This window comes from Triticum aestivum, chromosome 2D, assembly GCF_018294505.1.
Source record: "Triticum aestivum cultivar Chinese Spring chromosome 2D, IWGSC CS RefSeq v2.1, whole genome shotgun sequence".
In the NCBI taxonomy this organism is placed as follows: Eukaryota; Viridiplantae; Streptophyta; class Magnoliopsida; order Poales; family Poaceae; genus Triticum; species Triticum aestivum.
This window is the reverse complement of record NC_057799.1, coordinates 655744791-655754751: the sequence shown is the minus strand read 5'-3', so window position 1 is coordinate 655754751 and position 9961 is coordinate 655744791. Positions and strand designations below refer to the sequence as shown.

At 45.4% G+C, this 9961-nt stretch overlaps 1 pseudogene; it reads right to left on the bottom strand.

Annotated features, from left to right (window-relative positions):
- Positions 1–8192: 8192 nt before the first annotated feature.
- On the bottom strand, positions 8193–9745 carry LOC123056223 (trans-cinnamate:CoA ligase, peroxisomal-like; annotated as a pseudogene).
- Between the last annotated feature and the right edge of the window lie 216 nt (positions 9746–9961).

Below are 9961 nucleotides of genomic sequence, written 5' to 3'. Positions count from 1 at the left end.
AGGAATTGCCTAGTAAGGATGAAATTATTGGTCTTGCTTCTATTGATGTGCCTCCTAATGATCCTTTAGAACAATATTTGCTAGACCATGAAAATGATATGTTTATGAATGAAAGAAGGGAGATAGATGAAGTATTCTTTAAATAGGGACCTATTTTGAAACATAACTTGCCTGTTGAAACCCTAGGGGATCCTCCACCACCCAAGGGTGATCCTGTGTTTGAGCTTAAACCACTACCTGATACTCTTAAATATGCTTATCTTGATGAAAAGAAGATATATCCTGTTATTATTAGTGTTAACCTTTCCGAGAAGGAAGAGGAGAAATTATTGAAAACTCTAAAGAAGCACCGTGCTGCTATTGGATATACTCTTGATGATCTTAAGGGCATTAGTCCCACTCTATGCCAACACAAAATAAAATTGGAGAAAGACGCCAAACCAGTTGTTGATCACCAACGACGGTTAAATCCTAAGATGAAAGAAGTGGTAAGAAAAGAAATACTAAAGCTCCTGGAGGCAGGTATAATTTATCCCGTTGCTGATAGTCAGTGGGTAAGTCCTGTCCATTGTGTCCCTAAGAAGGGAGGTATTACTGTCGTTCCTAATGATAAAGATGAATTGATCCCGCAAAGAATTGTTACAGGTTATAGGATGGTAATTGATTTCCGCAAATTAAATAAAGCTACTAAAAAGGATCATTACCCTTTGCCTTTTATTGATCAAATGCTAGAAAGATTATCCAAACATACACATTTTTGCTTTCTAGATGGTTACTCTGGTTTCTCTCAAATACATGTGTCAAAAGAGGATCAAGAAAAGACCACTTTTACTTGCCCTTTCGGTACTTTTTCTTATAGACGTATGCCTTTTGGTTTATGTAATGCACTTGCTACCTTTCAAAGATGCATGATGGCTATATTCTCTGACTTTTGTGAAAAGATTGTTGAGGTTTTCATGGATGATTTCTCCGTTTATGGATCTTCTTTTGATGATTGCTTGAGCAACCTTGATCGAGTTTTGCAGAGATGTGAAGAAACTAGTCTTGTCTTGAATTGGGAAAAGTGCCACTTTATGGTTAATGAAGGCATTGTCTTGGGGCATAAAATTTCTGAAAGAGGTATTGAAAAGATGCTGTGTCCCAAGGACATTAAAGGTATAAGAAGTTTCCTTGGTCATGCCGGTTTTATAGGAGGTTCATTAAGGACTTCTCTAAAATTTCTAGGCCTCTGACTAATCTCTTACAAAAAGATATTCCTTTTGTCTTCGATGATGATTGTGTAGAAGCATTTGAAATACTTAAGAAAGCTTTGATTTCTGCACCTATTGTTCAGCCATATGATTGAAATTTACCCTTTGAAATTATGTGCGATGCTAGTGATTATGCCGTAGGTGCTGTTCTAGGATAAAGAGTTGATAGGAAACTGAATGTTATTCAATATGCTAGTAAAACTCTAGACAGTGCCCAGAGAAATTATGCTACTACTGAAAAAGAATTTCTAGCAGTTGTATTTGCTTGTGATAAGTTTAGACCTTATATTGTTGATTCTAAAGTAACTGTTCACACTGATCATGCTGCTATTAAATATCTTATGGAAAAGAAAGATGCTAAACCTAGACTTATTAGATGGGTTCTCCTACTACAAGAATTTGATTTGCATATTATTGATAGAAAGGGAGCTGAGAACCCCGTTGCAGACAACTTGTCTAGGTTAGAGAATGTTCTTGATGACCCACTACCTATTGATGATAGCTTTCCTGATGAACAATTAGCTGTCATAAATGCTTCTCGTACTGCTCCATGGTATGCTGATTATGCTAATTACATTGTTGCTAAATTTATACCACCTAGTTTCACATACCAGCAAAAGAAAAAGTTTTTCTATGATTTAAGACATTACTTCTGGGATGACCCACACCTTTATAAAGAAGGAGTAGATGGTGTTATTAGACGTTGTGTACCTGAGCATGAACAGGAACAGATCCTACGCAAGTGTCACTCCGAGGCTTATGGAGGACACCACGCTGGAGATAGAACTGCACATAAGGTATTGCAATCCGGTTTTTATTGGCCTACTCTCTTCAAGGATGCCCGTAAGTTTGTCTTGTCTTGTGATGAATGTCAAAGAATTGGTAATATTAGTAGACGTCAAGAAATGCCTATGAATTATTCTCTTGTTATTGAACCATTTGATGTTTGGGGCTTTGATTATATGGGACCGTTTCCTTCCTCTAATGGGTATACACATATTTTAGTTGCTGTTGATTACGTTACTAAGTGGGTAGAAGCTATTCCAACTAGTAGTGCTGATCATAACACCTCTATTAAGATGCTTAAAGAAGTTATTTTTCCGAGGTTTGGAGTCCCTAGATACCTAATGACTGATGGTGGTTCACATTTTATTCATGGTGCTTTTCGTAAAATGCTTGCTAAGTATGATGTTAATCATAGAATTGCATCTCCATATCACCCACAGTCTAGTGGCCAAGTAGAACTGAGTAACAGAGAGCTTAAATTGATTTTGCAAAAGACTGTTAATAGATCTAGAAAGAATTGGTCCAAGAAACTTGATGATGCATTATGGGCTTATAGAACTACATATAAAAATCCTATGGGTATGTATCCATATAAAATGGTTTATGGAAAAGCATGTCACTTACCTCTCGAACTAGAACATAAGGCATATTGGGCCATTAAAGAGCTCAATTATGATTTCAAACTTGCCGGTGAGAAGAGGTTATTTGACATTAGCTCACTTGATGAATGGAGAACTCAAGCCTATGAGAATGCCAAACTGTTTAAAGAAAAAGTTAAAAGATGGCATGACAAAAGGATACAAAAGCGTGAGTTTAATGTAGGTGATTATGTGTTGCTCTTCAACTCCTGTTTAAGATTTTTTGCAGGAAAACTCCTCTCTAAATGGGAAGGTCCTTACGTTATCGAGGAGGTCTATCGTTCCAGTGCCATAAAAATCAACAACTTCGAAGTCACAAATCCGAAGGTGGTGAACGGTCAAAGAATCAAACATTATATCTCAGGTAATCCCATAAATGTTGAAACTAATGTTATTGAAACCGTAACCACAGAGGAATACCTAAGGGACACTTTCCAGAACGTTTCAGACTCCGAGAAGGAATAGGTATGTGGTACGGTAAGTAAACAGACTCCAAAACAGTTCTAATAGCAATTTTCTCTGTTTTGGAATATTTAAGAAAAAAGGAAAAATAAGTAGTCCGGGAAGGACACGAGGCATCCACGAGGGTGGAGGGCGCGCCCTACTCCCCTGGGCGCGCCCCCTGCCTCGTGGGCACCTCGTGTGCTCTCCGAACTCCATTTTCTTGCACGATACTTCTTTTGGTCGGTAAAAATTCATTATATAATCTCCCGAAGGTTTTGACCCTCGTATCACGTAAATATCCTCTATTTTATTTTTGAGCTGTTTCTGCCACGGATTAGAGCAATATGTCGTCCCAGGATTCGGAGGGAGAAAGCGACGTGGCTGATTACCTTGCAGACCCTATGGTCTATGGGGGCTTGGAGCATTATTGTTGGACCACTGAGGAAGAAGAAGACTACGAGCCTAAGGAAAAGGAGGAGACGAGCTCAGATGAAGATGAAGTCCGATTATCTCAACCTGGGGACATGCATGTGGAGTTTAAAAAGTCAAGCCTCCCTGATAGAGCAAATAAACCTAAGATCGAGTTTATCTCTTTTCGTCTCTTGCAGGAGAACAAACAGGAACTATGCAAAAGGATATTAAGCCTTGAGCAGGAGATCGATGATCTAAGGGAGCAAAATTCCATCCTCAAGCGCAAATTATGGAAGAAGCCTACATCATCAACACCTCCAAAGAAGGAGACATAAACACATGGGTATGGGCACTCCCCTTGGCAACTGCCAAGGTTGGGGGAGGTGTCCCAGTATCGTATCACCATCACACTCCTATCTTTATCGTTTTTCTTAGTTCGTTCCTTTTAGTAATATGTTGATCTAGTAGAATAAAGTTTTGGTATGATTTAGTTTTGAGTTTTGCCTTATGATCCTTCTATGTAATCGAGTCCGTGAGCTATATATAATAAAGATTAGTGTTGAGTCAAGGGCTTTGCTATCTTGCTATGATCTTGAGGGAATAAAAGAAAAATAAAGAATAAAAAGAAATAAAGAGATCATATGGATCTTATGGAGAGTAATGACTTCACATATTAAGAGTACGATAAATAAAAGTTGTTGAGAGTTGGCAAACATAGCTTTGGTCATCGTTGCAATTAATAGGAAGTAATAAAGAAAGAGAGGTTCTCACATATAAATATACTATCTTGGACATCTTTTATGATTGTGAGCACTCATTAAAATATGACATGCTAAAGTGTTGATGTTGGACAAGGAAGACAACGTAATGGGTCATGTTTTCTTATATCCGAAATAAAGTATATTGTCATGGATCATCCAACATGTTGAGCTTGCCTTTCCCTCTCATGCTAGCCAAATTCTTTGCACCAAGTAGAGATACTACTTGTGCTTCCAAATATCCTTAAACCCAGTTTTGCCATGAGAGTCCACCATATCTACCTATGGATTGAGTAAGATCCTTAAAGTAAGTTGTCATGTTGCATGCAATAAAAATTGCTCTCTAAATATGTATGACTTATTAGTGTGGAGAAAATAAGCTTTATACGATCTTGTGATATGGAAGCAATAAAAGCGACGGACTGCATAATAAAGGTCCATATCACAAGTGGCAATATAAAGTGACGTTCTTTTGCATTAAGATTTCGTGCATCCAACCATAAAAGCACATGACAACCTCTGCTTCCCTCTGCGAAGGGCCTATCTTTTATTCTTGTCTTATACATTATGCAAGAGTCATGGTGATCTTCACCTTTACTTTTTACATTTTATCCTTTGGCAAGCACCTTGTGTTGGAAAGATCCTGATATATATATCCAATTGGATGTAAGTTAGCATGAACTATAATTGTTGACATTACCCTTGAGGTAAAAGGTTGGGAGGCAACACTATAAGCCCCTATCTTTCTCTGTGTCCGATTAAAACTCCATACCCATAAGTATTGCGTGAGTGTTAGCAATTGTGAAAGACTAAATGATAGTTGAGTATGTGGACTTGCTGAAAAGCTCTTATATTGACTCTTTCCGATGTTATGATAAATTGCAATTGCTTCAATGATCGAGATTATAGTATGTTAGTTTTCAATGAAGTTTCTGATTCATACTTAACATTCTGAGTAGATTGTTACTTTAGTATAAGAAATCATATGACAATATATATATGTTGCTGTTATAAGAATGATCATGATGCCCTCATGTCCGTATTTTTATTTTATCGACACCTCTATCTCTAAACATGTGGACATATTTTTCGTTATCGGCTTTCGCTTGAGGACAAGCGAGGCTAAGCTTGGGGGAGTTGATACGTCCATTCTGCATCATGCTTTTATATCAATATTTATTGCATTATGGGCTGTTATTACACGTTATGTCACAATACTTATGCCTTTTCTCTCTTATTTTACATGGTTTACACGAAGAGGGAGAATGCCGGCAGCTGAAATTCTGGGCTAGAAAAGGAGCACATATTAGAGACCTATTCTGCACAACTCCAAAAGTCCCGAAACTCCACGGAAGTTATTTTTGGAATTAATAAAAAATATTGAGTGAAGAAAATACCAGAGGGGGGCCACCCACCATCCACGAGGGTGGGGGGCGCGCCCTACCCCCCTGGGCGTGCCCCCTGCCTCATGGGCCACCTGGCAGGCCTCCGGTGCCCATCTTCTGCTATATGAAGTCTTTTACCCTGGAAAAAAAATCATAAGCAAGCTTTCGGGACGAGACACCGCCGCCACGAGGTGGAACCTTGGCCGAACCAATCTAGGGCTCCGGTGGAGCTGTTCTGCCGGGGAAACATCCCTCCGGGAGGGGGAAATGATCACCATCGATCCTCTCATTGGGAGGGGGTCAATCTCCATCAACATCTTCACCAGCACCATCTCCTCTCAAACTCTAGTTCATCTCTTGTATCTGATCTTTGTCTCAAAGCCTCAGATTGGTACCTGTGGGTTGCTAGTAGTGTTGATTACTCCTTGTAGTTGATGCTAGTTGGTTTATTCGGTGGAAGATCATATGTTCAGATCCTATATGCATATTAATACCCCTCTGATTATGAACATGAATATGATTTGTGAGTAGTTACGTTTGTTCCTGAGGACATGGGAGAAGTCTTGCTATAAGTAGTCATGTGAATTTGGTATTCGTTCGATATTTTGATGAGATGTATGTTGTCTCTCCTCTAGTGGTGTTATGTGAACGTCGACTACATGACACTTCACCATTGTTTGGGCCTAGAGTAAGGCATTGGGAAGTAATAAGTAGATGATGGGTTGCTAGAGTGACAGAAGCTTAAACCCTAGTTTATGAGTTGCTTCGTAAGGGGCTGATTTGGATCCATATGTTTCATGCTATGGTTAGGTTTACCTTAATACTTCTTTTGTAGTTGCGGATGCTTGCAATAGGGTTAATCATAAGTGGGATGCTTGTCCAAGGAAGGGCAAGCACCCAAGCACCGGTCCACCCACATATCAAATTATCAAAGTAACGAACGCGAATCATATGAGCGTGATGAAAACTAGATTGGTGATAATTCCCATGTGTCCTCGGGAGCGTTTTCCTTCATATAAGAATTTGTCCCGGCTTGTCCTTTGCTACAAAAAGGATTGGGCCACCTTGCTGCATCTTATTTACTTTCATTAGTTGTTACCCGTTACAAATTACCTTATCACAAAATTATTTATTACCGATCATTTCAGTGCTTGCAGAGAATATCTTACTGAAAACCGCTTGTCATTTCCTTCTGCTCCTCGTTGGGTTCGACACTCTTACTTATCGAAAGGACTACGATAGATCCCCTACACTTGTGGGTCATCAGCGGGGTGCTCCCCGAGCAGGTGGTGCTGGACGAGCCCGGGGGAAACCCCTGTTGGTATTCCCAACACGGCGGCGGCGACGCCCCTTTTGCGTTGTTCTGCTCGTTGGAGTCGCAGCCATGGGCTCTCCTCCACACCCCGGCCATGCCTCTCGGGCGAAAGCTCAAATCCCGTCGTGTGATGGGCGGCGGCGGTGCCTGGTGCGTCGTGTCCTCCTTGGAGGCGCCGTCTGGGGAAGGTTGGTGCTTTGGGGGCGTGTAGCAGTTGCAGGTGGGCGCCTGGCGTCTGTGGAGTCGATGGCGTATCTTCTGTGCAGGTTTCAGATCCAGCCACAAGCTCAGCGGTGGTGTTTTGCAATGCCTCGGCCGGTCAGCGCCCTCTAGAATGGGCGGAAGGGGATCGGGTTCCCCTTCCCGGCAGCAGCAGCGCCGTTGATGCCGATTCGGCTGGTTCTTGAGTGCCTCGGTCCTAATCTTCGTCATGTGCTTGGCAGCTTCTTCCTTTTGGCAACTCTCCCGGCGGCTTACCCTCTTCCATCGGTACCCTTCGGCGCATGCGCTGCAGCTAGCGTGTGTGTGCTCCGGCGTGATGTTGGTTGTGATCCATGGCAGGCCCGGACTTGAGCCCAACCTAGCTTTAGCTCTTGGGTCAGCGTCTCTACACTTCGACGGTTCGGCGTCTTCGAGCCTAGGTGAGGGGAAGGGTTCCCCTTCGGTGTTAGAGAAGGCATGTGTTGTGTCATCTCCAGTTCCTGGTTTCAGTCATGTGCCCGACCTATTCTGGCGGCTGCAGATCCTCGTGGCTTCTTCCGTAGTCGTTTCAGGGCCTTTGTGTAGTGGACTTATCCTCAATTAGCTACACTTCAATGTATTTTTCTGTTTGCTGGTTGTAGGTGTAGCGTTGTAAGCTGTTCTTCTTCCTCCCTTGTATCCTTTAGCCTTTGCTTTGTTCGTGGTCTGCTCTTGTTCTCCTGGCCGGTTGATGGCTTTGTTAATTCAAAGTCGGGCTCCTCTGAAGCCTCCGTTCCTAAAAAAAAAAAATGAGAAAATAGACAAGGAGTCTCCTACATAATAAATTCTTACCATCATTCGTAGTTGTCTTTTTTTGCGAGAGAGCTGCTACGTGGTTATCTTTGAATACATTATGGTCATTGATATTTCCTTACTTATTCACGGGAGGCCACGACTCGAAAAAAAAAAAGATTCACGGGAGGCCGAGTGTTCTTCCTCTAGGCCACGTCATCGAAACCCAAAAGTCAAACCCTGGACACAGCGGGCCGGGCCGGCTCAGGCCTCTTGTCAGAATCTCTGGGCGTGAGCCCGCGTGCCCTCTCGCGCAACGCGAGCTTTTGCACCTTGCCCGTGGCGTTCCTTGGCAGGTCTTGGACGAACACCACCTTCGTCGGCACCATGAAGTGCGCCATGTTGGTCCGGCACAAGGACACAAGCTCCTCCTCGCTTGCCTCGCTAGAGCCGGAATCCAACTGTTTCTTCAGTGCGACAAACGCGTACGGCGTCTCGCCCCAGTGCGGGTGCCCTGGGCATGGCGACCACCGCCGCCTCAAGCACTGCCGGGTGGCTGTACAGCGCCGCCTCCACCGCCACGCTGCTGATGTTCTCGCCGCCGGAGATGATCACGTCCTTGGACCGGTCCTTGATCTCCACGTACCCGTCCGGGTGCATCACGCCCACGTCGCCGGTCAAGGTCAAGAACCACCCGCCGCGGAATGCCTCCGCCGTGGCCTCGGGGTTCTTGTAGTATAGTACCCCTTCATGACGCTGCTGCCGCGGAGCACGACCTCGCCGAGCGTGGCGCCGTCTCGCGGCACGCTCTGCATGGTCTTGAGGTCCTTCACGTCGGCATCGGCGAGGGAGAGCACGCTCACGCCCTGCCGTGCCTTAAGCAGCGCGCGCTCCCGCGGCGGCAGCGCGTCCCACCGTTCCCGCCACTCGCACACCATGGCCGGGCCAGTCGCCTTCGTCATGCCGTAGGCATGCGTGGCGTGAAAGCCGAGCCGTTCCACGCGCTCAAGCTGCGGCGCCGGCAGTGAGCACCTCGGCGCGGCGTGGCAACGGCTCGCGGCTGGAACTGGGATTCTAGAAGGATGTTGAAGAGAACAGGCGCCGCGCACATGTGGGTGACACCGTGGTGGGCAATGGCGGAGTACATGGCGTCGGCGGTGGGCGTGCCCCACGCCCCACTGGAGGAGGAGCCCCACCGTGCTCAGGTACGCGCCCCGGTGGCTGTACACGACGCCCTTGGGAGCCGACGTGGTGCCGGAGGTGTAGTTGAGCGCGATGGCGTCCCACTCGTCCTCGACGTCGCGCGGTGGGCGCCACTAGATCCTCGTACACCAGCTCGCCCACGCGCGCTCCCGTTGGCGCGTCGATGTCGTCGATGGCCACCAGCAGCGGCAAGGCCGCGTCCATGGCGATGCTCTTGAGGGCGTCGGTGGCGACGCGGATGTACTGGTAGTCAACGAAGAGTAGCTTGGGGCGGCGTGCCTGAGGATGGCGGCGTCCAGGCGTGTGTTGATGGCGTTTATGACCGCGCCCGCCATGGGGAGCGCGAAGTGCATCTCGTAGAGCGCCGGCGTGTTGGGAGCGAGCACGGAGACGACGTCGTTCCTGGAGATTGCCAGGGCCTGGAGTGCTGCCGTGAGGCGGAGGCATCGGTGATTGCCAGGGCCCGTCTGGCGCCAGGTGAAGGCGGTCTTGCCACAGACGAGGGAAATGCGATCGGCGTAGACAGCGGCGGCGCGAGGCTCAGGGGCACGTAGTTGGCATCCCGTTTCGGCAAGCTATTCATTTTTTTTTTTTGCGGGTGGCAAGCTATTATTTCTTTAGAATGGAGGCCTTAAACTGAGGACCTTACCGATCCACAAGTTGACCGCCAAGCTATTCATGGCCTTTTTTCTTTTCTTTTTTCTCTTTTTTTTCCTCGTCTGATCGATCACGATTCAGGAGGTGACTTAATTTGCAGGCAAGGTATTTATAGTGGAACAAGATTCAGGAGGTGACGTGA